The sequence below is a fragment of the Suricata suricatta genome, chromosome 3 (assembly GCF_006229205.1).
Source record: "Suricata suricatta isolate VVHF042 chromosome 3, meerkat_22Aug2017_6uvM2_HiC, whole genome shotgun sequence".
Classification (NCBI taxonomy): Eukaryota; Metazoa; Chordata; class Mammalia; order Carnivora; family Herpestidae; genus Suricata; species Suricata suricatta.
This window is the reverse complement of record NC_043702.1, coordinates 17,262,964-17,274,473: the sequence shown is the minus strand read 5'-3', so window position 1 is coordinate 17,274,473 and position 11,510 is coordinate 17,262,964. Positions and strand designations below refer to the sequence as shown.

At 51.6% G+C, this 11,510-nt stretch overlaps 1 protein-coding gene across 1 annotated transcript in view; it reads left to right on the top strand.

The window, feature by feature from the left end:
* Positions 1-11,312: 11,312 nt before the first annotated feature.
* The window catches only part of SLC4A3 (solute carrier family 4 member 3), a 14,064-nt gene continuing 13,866 nt past the window's right edge, over positions 11,313-11,510 (top strand). The window contains exon 1 of the mRNA XM_029933710.1: positions 11,313-11,329. The gene's annotated coding sequence lies outside the window, so the exon portion shown is untranslated. The remainder of the gene's footprint in view (positions 11,330-11,510) is intronic.

Sequence of the window (11,510 nt, the reverse complement as noted above, 5' to 3'; positions counted from 1 at the left end):
GAGTCTGTTGTGTGGTTTGGGGGTGGCTCTCGTCTGTGCAGCATTTGCCTGCCAGATGCCAAGCCAGATGCTTAGGGATGATACCTGCCCCTCCCAGGGGGCCTGGGAAGTGGGTGACACCTTGTTGTAGAAAACAGGCTCACAGGAGCTAAGTGACTTGTTTAACGTCACGTCTGTAAAGAGATGAGACCTGATGAGCCCAGGCTTAGGACTTCGAAGCCTGGGTAGTCAGCAGACCTCAGAGGCTCCCTGCCTCCCATTCCCTGCAGTGATGGATGGGCCTCTGTCCCCGGCTTCGCTCCCAGCTCACAGAGGGGCCAATGCCCACCCTGCCCGGCATAATCCCAGACTCGTGCAGGATGGGCGAGCCGGATGGAGTGTAGCTGAAGTTTCTCTTTCCCCCAGGGTGTTCAAGATGTTAGGTGAAGTATTAATTCGTGGGTGATTTTCACTCCAGCGGAACTATAGAGGACAGAGATGCCGATCCTTAGGTTTTAAGTCAAAGTGCTAAGTGGTAAGAAGAGATTTGAGAGGGACCATAAAAGACACAGAACTCTGCAGGGAGGAGGGGGAGAGTGTTGAGAGAAGGGCATTCAGAGCAGTGGAGGCACAGTGCTCTGTGAGGCTGGGGGCTCTCTGGGTGGAGGGGCCCTGTGCCTAGCTCCATGTTTGGAACTAGGGAAGACAGTGACCTGTCAGATGTTCTCTGCCACCAGGGCACACAGAGATGGCCTTTTGGAAGGACATGGCAGGATAGGGCTGGCGACGGTTGCCCAGATTTCTCTAGAATGGAGAGGGGAGGGGGTCCAGAGGATCTTGTGGGTCCCCGGAAGGTGTGGGAAGTCCACGGAGAACATGCTAGAGAGCTTGCCGGGTCCTGGCAGCAGCACAGGGGGAGGGTGGTGTAGGCCCAGTCCCCAGATGGGTGTGTGACCAAGTGAGACTTCAGTTGATTGCATTTAAATCACTGATCAGGCTGAGTTGACTTGCATGTGACCAGATTAACTTCTCTGTTGGTTGGAAGTAGGGGCTCGTCACAAGGATAAAATTGAGTTACCAAGAAAAGCACACTTTTGCATACCTGAATTTGGAAGACTGCCATCTTTCTGGAATTTTCATTTGTTATGATTGGAAAAATCAACATAGAAGGGTGTGGAAGGTGTGGCCCTAGACAGCAGGGGGCTATGGTTTCTTTGTATCCGTCTGGGGGTTACTCCATTTCTCCAGACTAGAAGGCCTTCGACTTAGGGTTTATGGGGGAGGGATGTGCTCTGGAAACCAGGTCACGCCTCACTGTAAAACCGCTTTGGGGAAGTCCAAGGTGGGGCCTGGGGTTTGGGAGTGCTGTAGGCTGAAGACTGCCCCAGTTCTACCCTTGACCTAGCTAGCCTCTGCAAACCCCGGGGCCCCAGAGGGTGGAATCCTCTGGGAAATAATCAATTCCACTGGAGGACAGTCACTCAGCCTCAAGCCCTGCTCACAAAAGAGCAAAAGTACAACAGAGAAGCCCCTGGATTCTTTTTTTTTTTTTCTTCTTCTTCATTTTATTTATTTTAAAGAGAAAGCGAGAGCATGAGTGGAGGAAGGGTAGGGGGGTGGAAGGGGTGGAGAATCTCAAGTAGTCTCCACGCTCATCCCCGAAGTCTGATGTGGAGCTCAATCCCGTGACCCTGGGACCGTGACCTGAGCCCAGATCAAGAGTTGGCACTCAACCAACTGAGCCACTGAGAAGCCCCTAGATTCACAGGAGGTGAAGGAACTGTGGGGCCCTAGGAGGATGAAGCCTTTGGTCCTGGTTAGGGCCTCCTCCTTAATTCTGCCTTTTCTGACGGTCTTGTGGCTCAGCATTGCTCCTGTCCTGAAACATATTTATTCATAAGTCCACTGAAAGGATGAGTTTGTTCCTTCACTTGACAGAGATTAATAGGACACAGGTCCTACTGCAGAGCCCATTAGAGCACATGTCAGGGCGGGAGGGCTTTTCCAGCGGCTCGTAAACTACCCCCAAGAAAGCACCTACCTTCTCTGGGTCAGAACTGCTGAGAGGGCATGCTGGTGCCAGGATTTACGGCTCCCTTGAGGATTTATGGAGCACACTGTAAAATGACAAGCAAGGCAATAATCCACAGCTCTGGCTTGGTGAGCCCTTACTATGGTCCGTGCATCGTTTAAAGCCCTCATTTTCCCGGCCGTTTCCTACACTCCTTTGATCACAAGATACGGAGCCAATCCGCCTAAGAAAAGAGCCAGCGTATATAGAAATGACCCAGACCTGGCAGACTGGAGCTGAGGCCCCGGAGACGGGGTTTCTCCTGCATCTTAGAGCCAGGTGGTTTCTCTCTCTGGCTTCCCCAGCAGGATCCTGGTCTGCTCTAGCTGGAGAGTGGAGAGGAAGCGGTGTGGATCTTGGAACTGACCAGTTGGGAAATGCTGGCTATGGTGGAGGCCCCTCGGTGACAGGCCCATGGAAGGGGTGGCGGGGCCCAGAAAGGACTGTGCAGAGTGGTCCAGTAAATAAGTTCACCTACTTCTGTTTGCGCCGAGCTGGCCTCGATTTTTAATTGAAGCAAAATTAAAACTTCCCAAAAATATGAGTCCACTTTCTTGGCGGTGCGCACACCCCCTTCCCCATTAGCTCTTTTCCACCATCTGCAGATAAGCCAGTATTGGACCCGAGAGAGACCTTCCCAGCCGCTGGCCCAGAGCTACCGTCCAGAAAGGTCAGGCCCATTTATAAGGACTTCTCCAGAAGTGCTGTCAGGTCATGGTCCATATGGGGCAGACTAAGGTTTCGCCATTGTAGGGTGGTTTGCAAAGCGGCGAGGCTGGTGTGGTTGAAGAGGACCTTTTTCCATTTCTTTGTGCCTGAAACCTCTACAGGCTTCGTTGTTTTCTTTAAGTCAGCAGAGTCCTCTGCACCCTGTGTCCTGTGGTTGCTTGCTCTTTGACCCAGAAGACAGGTGCTGGTATCGGTCACTGAGGAGGAGGTCAATGGTGAGGCCATCACCACTCCTGGAAGCATCTGGCCTTTAGCTCCCGCCTCACCAGGTGCTGGGATGCACCTGCTTCTGACGCTCTGCCACACTCTGAGCGGATGGGACCCGCTTTGCTCCTGATACTTGTGCACAGATGGCCGTCAGTAAGCCCTGGCCTCTCACCCCCTGCCCTGGCCCCAGGGATCCACCTGTCCATCCACTCTGGCCTTTCCCCTCAAACAAGTGCTTATTGGTCATCTGTCTGGCCTTGGGCTTGCTGGCAGCGCCGGCCTGAGGCAGCTCAGAGAAAGGACTCGGTCCCTAAAAATGTCTGTAACAGCTCTATGCCACATTTTCTATAGAGGTAAGGTAGGATGGGATGAAATATATATATTCATACCTCCATCTTGTTGTGTAAGAGAATTCCAGAAGGACAAGTTGGTGATGGGGGGATGAAGATGAGAACAGGGCAGAGGGGGTCAGGGATGGTATTGAGGCTCTTTTTATTTTAAAGATATTTTTAACCCCCCGAAGGTATTCTGACTCAGAAGTAATATTTTATTTCTTTTTAAAATGTTTACTTTTTAGAGAGAGAGAGAGAGAGAGACAGAGCATGAGCAGGGAAGGGGCAGAGAGAGGGAGACACAGAATCCAAAGTAGGCTTCAGGCTCTGAGCTGTCAGCACAGAGCCCAACATGGGGCTCGAACCCACAAACTGCAAGATCATGACTTGCGCCAAAGTCAGAGGCTCAATCTACTGAGCCACCCAGGCACCCTCAAAGGTAATATTTAAAAATTTAGATGAGGCCCTCGGGGGCCAGTGGCCAAAACTTAAAATTTATTTTTATTTATTATTATTGTTTTAAAAATTGTATTTGCTTTTTAAGTAAACTCCATCCCCTACATGGGGCCTTAAACTCATGACCCCTGAGATCCAAGAGTCTGACGTTCCACCGACTGAGCCAGCCTGGTGCCCCCTAAACTGAGTGGTATAGACGTCAACTCCTGAGACTTTGGAAGGTGGGGAGCAGGTCAGCTTGAAGGCTCTTTTTTTCTCAATGGGAGACAGTCTGCCCTTGTCGATGGGTCCTTTCACGTAGAACGAAGAGTCCCATCCCTCCCCCTTTGCCAGGATGCTTCTGTGGCTTCTGAGAAAACTCTACCTGGATCGGTTAGCTGTTTTGGAAGTTTCAGCCACGGTGCCGTGCTGCACTTTGTCCGTCTGCAGGTGCTCACAGGATTTTGTATCCGTGTGCTCACAAGAGCATGTGTGGTGGTGGTCATCTGGGAAAAGGCATGGTGGATTTGATTTGATCCAAAAGGTCCAGGTTTATGCCTTAGTTTTGTGGCTTGCTATTTAACCACGGGCAGGTCACTTGCCCTTACCGATCCGTGGCACCCTCATCTCCAGCGAGGAGGAGACTAATCAGTAACTTGCCAGTTCACAAAATTGTGGGGTACAGTGATGCACGTGGATGGGCCATGTGAGCCAGAAAGCAGTAAATAAATACTGGTTAAAAAAAAAAAAAACGCCCGGGAGTTATCACAGCCTGCTTTGCTGCCTAGAAATGCCCTTTGTAATAGAAAGGAACCTGCCTTTTGCCCCCGCTTGTTCTTGAGTGGGAGTTTCCCTCGGGGTGCTGCGGAGGGGAGCCCGGGCACTGCTGGGGGTGTGAGCCGGCCATGGCATGGGTTCTCTTGGCCCGTCCTTTGTCATCTGATCGTCTTGGATGCGGTGACTTCTCTGTCCTCTGCAAAAACATTCCTCAGTTTATTAGTTACTATAATTACTCGCGCACTTGTCTTCAATTCCACGACATTTATTGAGCTCTTAAGATGTGCCGCGCTCTCTTGAGAGAAGATGGGAGGGTGGAAGTAAAGACAAATCAGATGTGCTTCTGCTTTCAAGGAGCTTACTGTCCAGTGAGAGGGGGAGACCCGGCGCCTCGGAGCCGGCGCACGGAGGATAGGTGGGACTATGGGAGGAAAGCGCAGCTGCCATCTTGGGGCACCTGCTCGGTGCTGATCGTCTTTATCCTGCTCATCTCACTGACACTGTCGCCCTCAGTACGAGCCTGAGGCAAAATGCACGATCTCGGTTTTACAGGTGAGGAAACCAAGGCTCTCACCGAGGGGATTGTCAGCTCTCAGTCGGGAACCCTCTTTTTCCTACTTCTTTCCTATTTCTTGCTTCTTAGACCTTCTAGACTGTCCACCCTGGTTCACCCTCAGTCATTTTATTTTATTTTATTTTTTAAAAAGATCATATTTTTTAAATTTCTGCATCCAGTGTGAGGCTCGAACCCGCAACCCAGAATTCAAGAATTGCACAGTCTACCGACCCAGCCAGCCAGGTGCCCCCACCCTCAGTCGTTTTAAATCTGTCTCCTTGTGGCTCCAGGCTCCGGGGTACCACATGCTACCAGAAGAACGCCATATATACGCTCCACACCCAAATATCTATGTCCATTTTTTCCTGACCCTCCCTCCACACCCCCCCCCCCCCCCCCCCCCCCCCCCCCCCCCCCCCCCCCCCCGGGCTTTCCCAAGTTCTTCCTTCTGCCTAGAATGTTCTCCTTTGCCCTGCTTCCTAAACACACCCTTCATGGCCTGGCTGATCCTTCTGTATCCACCAGGTCTCTGCTCAGTGGTCCCCTCTTTCCAGAGCACGTCCTTAGGTGAGCCCCCTCAATGTTCTCTGTCACTTGTTTTGTGATACGTTTATGTGCTGCTCCTTGACTGAAAACAGCCCAAAGGCAGGGAGCGTGTCCGATTTTTTCAGTGCTGTACACCCAACACGTAGAATATAGAGTGTGTGCATTTTGGTTTATACACTTGGGTATGCGTGAAACCCTGCTTTACAAAAACATTTTCTTTTTTTTATTAAAAATTTTTTAAAATGTTTATTTTTGAGAGGGAGAAAGAGAGAGCATGAGTGGGTGAGGTGCAGAGAGTGAGGGAGAGAAAGAACCTGAAGCAGACTCCAGGCTCTGAGCTGTCAGCACAGAGCCCGATATGGGGCTCGAACTCATGAACTATGAGATCATAACCTGAGCCAAAGTCAAATGTTTAACCAACTGAACCACCAAGACACCCCTACTAAAATGTTTTCAAATTTTTAAATCGAGCCCCCATCCCATGAGGTTGGTGGGACTCACTGACCTCACCCTCCCCACCCCCCACATCTTGGGGGAAACCTCCTCCTGCTTTGCTAACTGGGGAAGGCTGTGACAGTTCTGGCCCCTCCCCCACCTTCTGGCCAAGACACTGCATGTCTTGCTAACCCTTTCTCCGCCCCCCCCCCCCCCCCCCCCCCCCCCCCCCCCCCCCCCCCGGCCCCCTCTGCAAACCTCCCTTGGTTTCCTGAGACTTTGGCTCTGAGTGCAAAAGACAGAAAGTCTTGGGGGCTTCTGTCCTACCCAGTCTGAAAAAACAAGATTCAGAGCAAGCTATCTGCTCAGGTGGGGGGCGGGGGGGAAGTAGAGCAAAAGGTCATAGACTTCTGTGTCAAAATGTCAGTCTAGCCACAAAGGATCCGTACATCCAGAGCTGAAAGGTGGGCTCTGCAGGGGTGCAGAATCCTGGGAGAGGCAGAGCCCTCCTGACGTTGGATTTGTTTCGGATCCGAGTAAGATTTGCTGAGGGACACTGGTTACGACAGAACCACTGAAAATAACAGTAAAGAAGAAGGACATTTGTTGAGCGCCTGTTCTGTGTCAAGCATTGAACTGGTAGTTTGTTTTATTTTTGTTTTAGCCTAACTCCAGGGTTGGGGCTCTTTCTGAAGCCATGTTATCTCTCTTGTAAAAATAAGGTCTTACTCATCATGAGGGCAGTCAACAACAAATGGCACCGGGTGCTTGGCTCTGGGGAGCAGGGATGAGGGCCTCTTGGCCAGAGGGAATTCTGGGCCAGTCAAAATGGCAACTGGCTCAGTTGGTAGCACATACGAGCCCACACCATCCCACCTTCTAGAAGCTCTTCAGTCTGCTGAGTGAGGGTCACAAATGCAAAGACTGGTCCATTGGCCAAGGCCTGTCAGAATCTGTCCTGGTGGGGGTGCAGCTGTTCTGGAGCTCTCTGTCTTCCAATTTGTCTGGTTAGCACCCAGTTTGGCTGGAAGACTGACTTACTGTCCTTTTAAGTGTAAGGCCATTCCCACTTCATGTGTGTACATTTTGTCATTTTTCATAGTTTACTGAGCACTTACTGTGCACCTGGCACTGTTCTAAGTGCTTTACGTGGATGGACCCATTTCATTCGTTCAACAACCCCATTGTTATTGCCATTTTACAGATGGGATCTGAGGTCTGGAGAGGGTAAATAACTTGCTCAAGGTCCTGTGATTGTCAGGTGGCTGAGCTGTGAACTCAGACCACTTGGCTCTAGACATCTCGTGCTTAACCACTCCCCTAGGCAGCCTCTGGGAGCAAAGATGAAAGCTCCTTAAAAAATTCATCTGGGGGGCGCCTGGGTGGCTCCGTTGGTTGAGCGTCCGACTTTGGCTTGGGTCATGATCTCACTGTTCATGGGTTCGAGCCTTGTGTCAGGCTCTGTGTTGGCAGCTCAGAGCCTGGAGCCTGCTTCCAATTCTGTGTGTCCCTCTCTCTCTCTGCCCCTCCCTTGCTCATGATCTGTCTCTCTTTGTCTCTCAAAAATAAATAAATGTTAAAAAAAAAAAAAGTCTGGAATTTCTGTTCTTGTGGGACAGTTTATGCTCATTGGATAGGAAGTTCAACAGTTGCAGGAGGACATCAGGCCATGGGGGCAGGGCTGGGGCCACTGTAATGTATGGGAATGAATATTACACAGGAAGCCAGAAGCCCTTGGGTTTCATTCTTTTTAAGATTTTTAAAAAGTAATTTCTACACCCAAGATGGGGCTCAAACTCATCACCCTCCAAATCAAGAATTGCATCCTTTTCCAACTGAGCCAGTGAGGCACCCCAAATAAATAAACTTTAAAAAAAAGATTAAGGAATGGAGTTGGTGAGGACATAGTAAAAGAGGGCAGGGGCTGCCCGGGCCTGCTAATAAGATGGTCATTCTCGGGGCGCCTGGGTGCCCCAGTAGGTTGAATGTCGGGCTCTTGATTTCTGCTCAGGTCATAGTCTCACAGTCATGAGATTGAACCCCATATCGGCCTCTGTGCTGGGCATGGAGCCTGCTTATGATTCTCTGTCTCTGAGGACGCCTGGGTGGCTCAGTTGGTCAAGCGTCCAACTCTTGATTTCGGCTCAGGTCATGGTCTCATGGTTCTTGAGTTCAAGCCCCACATAGGGCTCTGTGATGACAGTGTGGAGTCCGCTTGGGATTCTCTCCCTCTCTCTCTGCCCATCCCCCCCCTCAAAAAAAAAGACATCCTTTCCTTGTCTTACCTCTGCTCCTCCCTCATGAGTAGGGGCACTAGCTAGCACACTCTCTTGCTCTTTAAAAAAAAAAAAAAAGTCATTCTCTCACGTGTCTGCTCCCAACTCCCTGCTATTGGTACTGCTAACGCCTGGTGCCTGCTTGCCTGTGCCCCACTCTGAAACATTTCCCTGATTCCATCAGTCAGAATGCTGACAATGATAGCTATTCCAAGCTGGAATTTGTTACAAGGAATAATAAACAGTCGGTGGTATCGGGGAGGAATAGAGAGGAATAGTGACTGGCCCCATGAGTAGAACTTCTCCAGGAAAAGCAGCACTGCTGCCCTCCAGGACCCACACACCTCCACTCCTGCGCTCACTTCTGACTTCAGGTCTTGCACAGGCGAGTCTGCTTGGCGGAATCCAGGTTGCGTCTGTACCCTAGCTGCTAGGGAGTCTGGCAAGGGGCACTCGGCTTCAACCTTGGAGGGACCGCACTCATGGGAAACGACCAAAATGTAGAGGGTCTGCAAAGGTTTGGGTGGCCGTAGAGGACAAATACCCACTACAGGCTAGTTCCCAACACGCTTGATCCCAAGACCGTGATTGCAGGGAACGGCTAGGGGAGGAGCCCGCCCCTGAGGGCTCCTGGCCCATTTGTGAGGAACCCTAGAGGATGACGTGCTTGTGTGTCTGCATCTGTGTGGTGCGGTGGGATGGCTCCTGGGTTCTTGGGCATAGGGAAGAGGCCTTGGTGGTGCTACATGTGTCAGACAAGCGTTCTGGGTCTCAGCATGCAGGGCGGGGGCATTCCAGTCAGTCTGGGCTGAGGAGAGGGGTGCCAGCGGGGTACTCTGAGTTTCTACTTTGGTCACATTTCCTGTTGCCTTTCTCTCACACACACAGCGGCCATTCTTTGTGCAAGAATGTGTTCTTGGGGCGCCTAGGTGGCTCAGTCGGTTAAGCCTCCAACTTCGGCTCAGGTCAGATCTCATGTTTGAGGGTTCGAGCCCCACGTCAGGCTCTGTGCTGACAGCTAGCTCAGAGCCTGGAGCCTGCTTCCGGTTCTGTGTCTCCTCTCTCTGTCCCTCCCCCTCTCATGCTCTGCCTCTCTCTGTATCAAAAATAAAAATAAAACATTAAAAAAAATTAAAAAAAAAAAAAAGAAGCACTCTTGTCGCAGGAATAAAGACCCCACTGGGAACATTGTGTTGGGGACTGACAATTACAGTTGAAGGAGAACACAATGGGGAAAGCCTCCCAGAGGCCAGGACATCTCAGATTGGAGAAACAGAAGCATTCCCTGATGTCTAGTGGGATGAGTTGGTATGAAACAAGCAGCGGCCAGTAGCATTTCCTCCAAACTTGGATACCAAGTTTGTAGCCTAGAAGCCGGGACCAGGGCCATGAGGAGGACCGAGGGGTCGGAGATCGACTGAACAGAGCCCTTTGCAATGTTCCTGACTAGGAAAGGCTCCAAGGCTCTTGGGTATCTCTAAGGAGGTGAGGGCCCTGTGCAAACACCGCTCAAGATAGAGACTTGGGGGGGCGGCTGGGTGTCTCAGTCGGTTGAGTGTCTGACTTTGGCTCAGGTCATGATCTCATGGTTTGTGAGTTCGAGCCCCATGTCGGGCCCTATGCTGACTGATCAGAGCCTGGAGCCCGCTTCAGATTCTGTGTCTCCCTCTCTCTCTGTGTCCCTCCCCTGCTTGCACTCTGTCTTGCTTTTTTTCAAAAATAAATAAAAACATTAAGAGAAAAAAAAAGAGACTTGGGCCCGAGTCACCTGGCTCAGAGGATAAAAGTTGGGGATGGTGCATCAGTCTGTTAGGGATTTAGCTCGGAGTTCTGGTGACTGGAAGTCTGAGATCAAGATGTCAGCACAGCTATGTTCTCTCTTGAAAATGCTAGAGAAGGATCTGTTCCAGGCCCCTCTCCCAGCTTCTGGTAGCTCCTTGGCTTGTGGCATCCAACTCCCATCTTCTCATGGTGTCCCCCCCGAAGGCACATCTTGTGTTCAAATCTCCCCCTTTTATGACAACACCAGTCATATTGGAAAAGGAGCCCACCCTACCCCAGTGTGACAATGCTGTTTCCATATAAGGTCGCCTTCAGAGGGGCCCAGGGTTAGGACTTCAACATATAAATTTGGCGGGGACACAATTCAATTCATGACAGATGGGTGTCACACCCCGAGTTCCAGGGCACAGCTCTGCACGCTCCACTTCCTCACAGCTGACTCACACTGGCATCTCGTTCCATCCTTCTCCACGCCCGCCCTGTGTGGATGGGGAGGCCGAGCACATTTCCTTCAGTGTGAGAGACTGGGGGCAGTTAAATGGCTGTGGTTCTGACAGTCACTCGGCACACACCCCTGCTCCCAGCTGTGACCATGGCAGGGTGATAAGCCTTCCTGTACCTCTGTTGTGGGGAGGCTGAAATGAGTTTGGAGAGGGTCTAGGGCAGTGCAAAGCCAAGTGGGTGTCCACAGACCCCAGCTGCCCTCCCCTCTCCCCTTGTGTGGCTTTCAGGGTAGAAAATCTGGGTTGAGCTGAGAGCCAGATGAGGGCGCCCAGCACCCTGTCCCCCATACCCCTTCTTTGCAGGAGTTTTATTTCCTCTCCTGGGTTGGCTCACCTTCCCCTGCCCATTAGCTCCCTCCCAGTTCTGCCCCCACATCCTCTTCTGTCTTCCCAAGGATTTGGGAAGTGGCTGCCCTACGTCTTCAACACATATTATTGAGAGGCTGTTATGGATGTAGCCTGGTGCTGGGTGCCCAGCTTCAGCCAGACACCAGAGGATCAAAGTGGGATCCAGCGGTTCCTTCCAAAGACCTTTGACCTTGGAAAAGGAAGATACGACCTTGGAAAAGAAGACGTGACCTCAGGGAGTGCGGGTGGGGAGGGGAGGGGAGCGTGGCAACTGGGCTGCAGAATCTTAGAGCTGGACGGAACCCTGGAACACTCTTACTCAAGGCCACAGAGGGGGAAACCCAGGAGGGGAGGTGATGTGCCAAGGTCAAAAGCTGGGTGGTGCCTGGTGGCAGAAGCCAGGCATCTGAGCTATATTGGGACCCAAGGGGGAGGTGGGGGGTGCTTTCCGGTGTCTGTGAGCCCAGTTCCCAAGGTTGAGGGGCTTGTGTCGGTGCAGGGGGTCGCCTCCAGGGCTCCTGGGAGTAGTCGGGG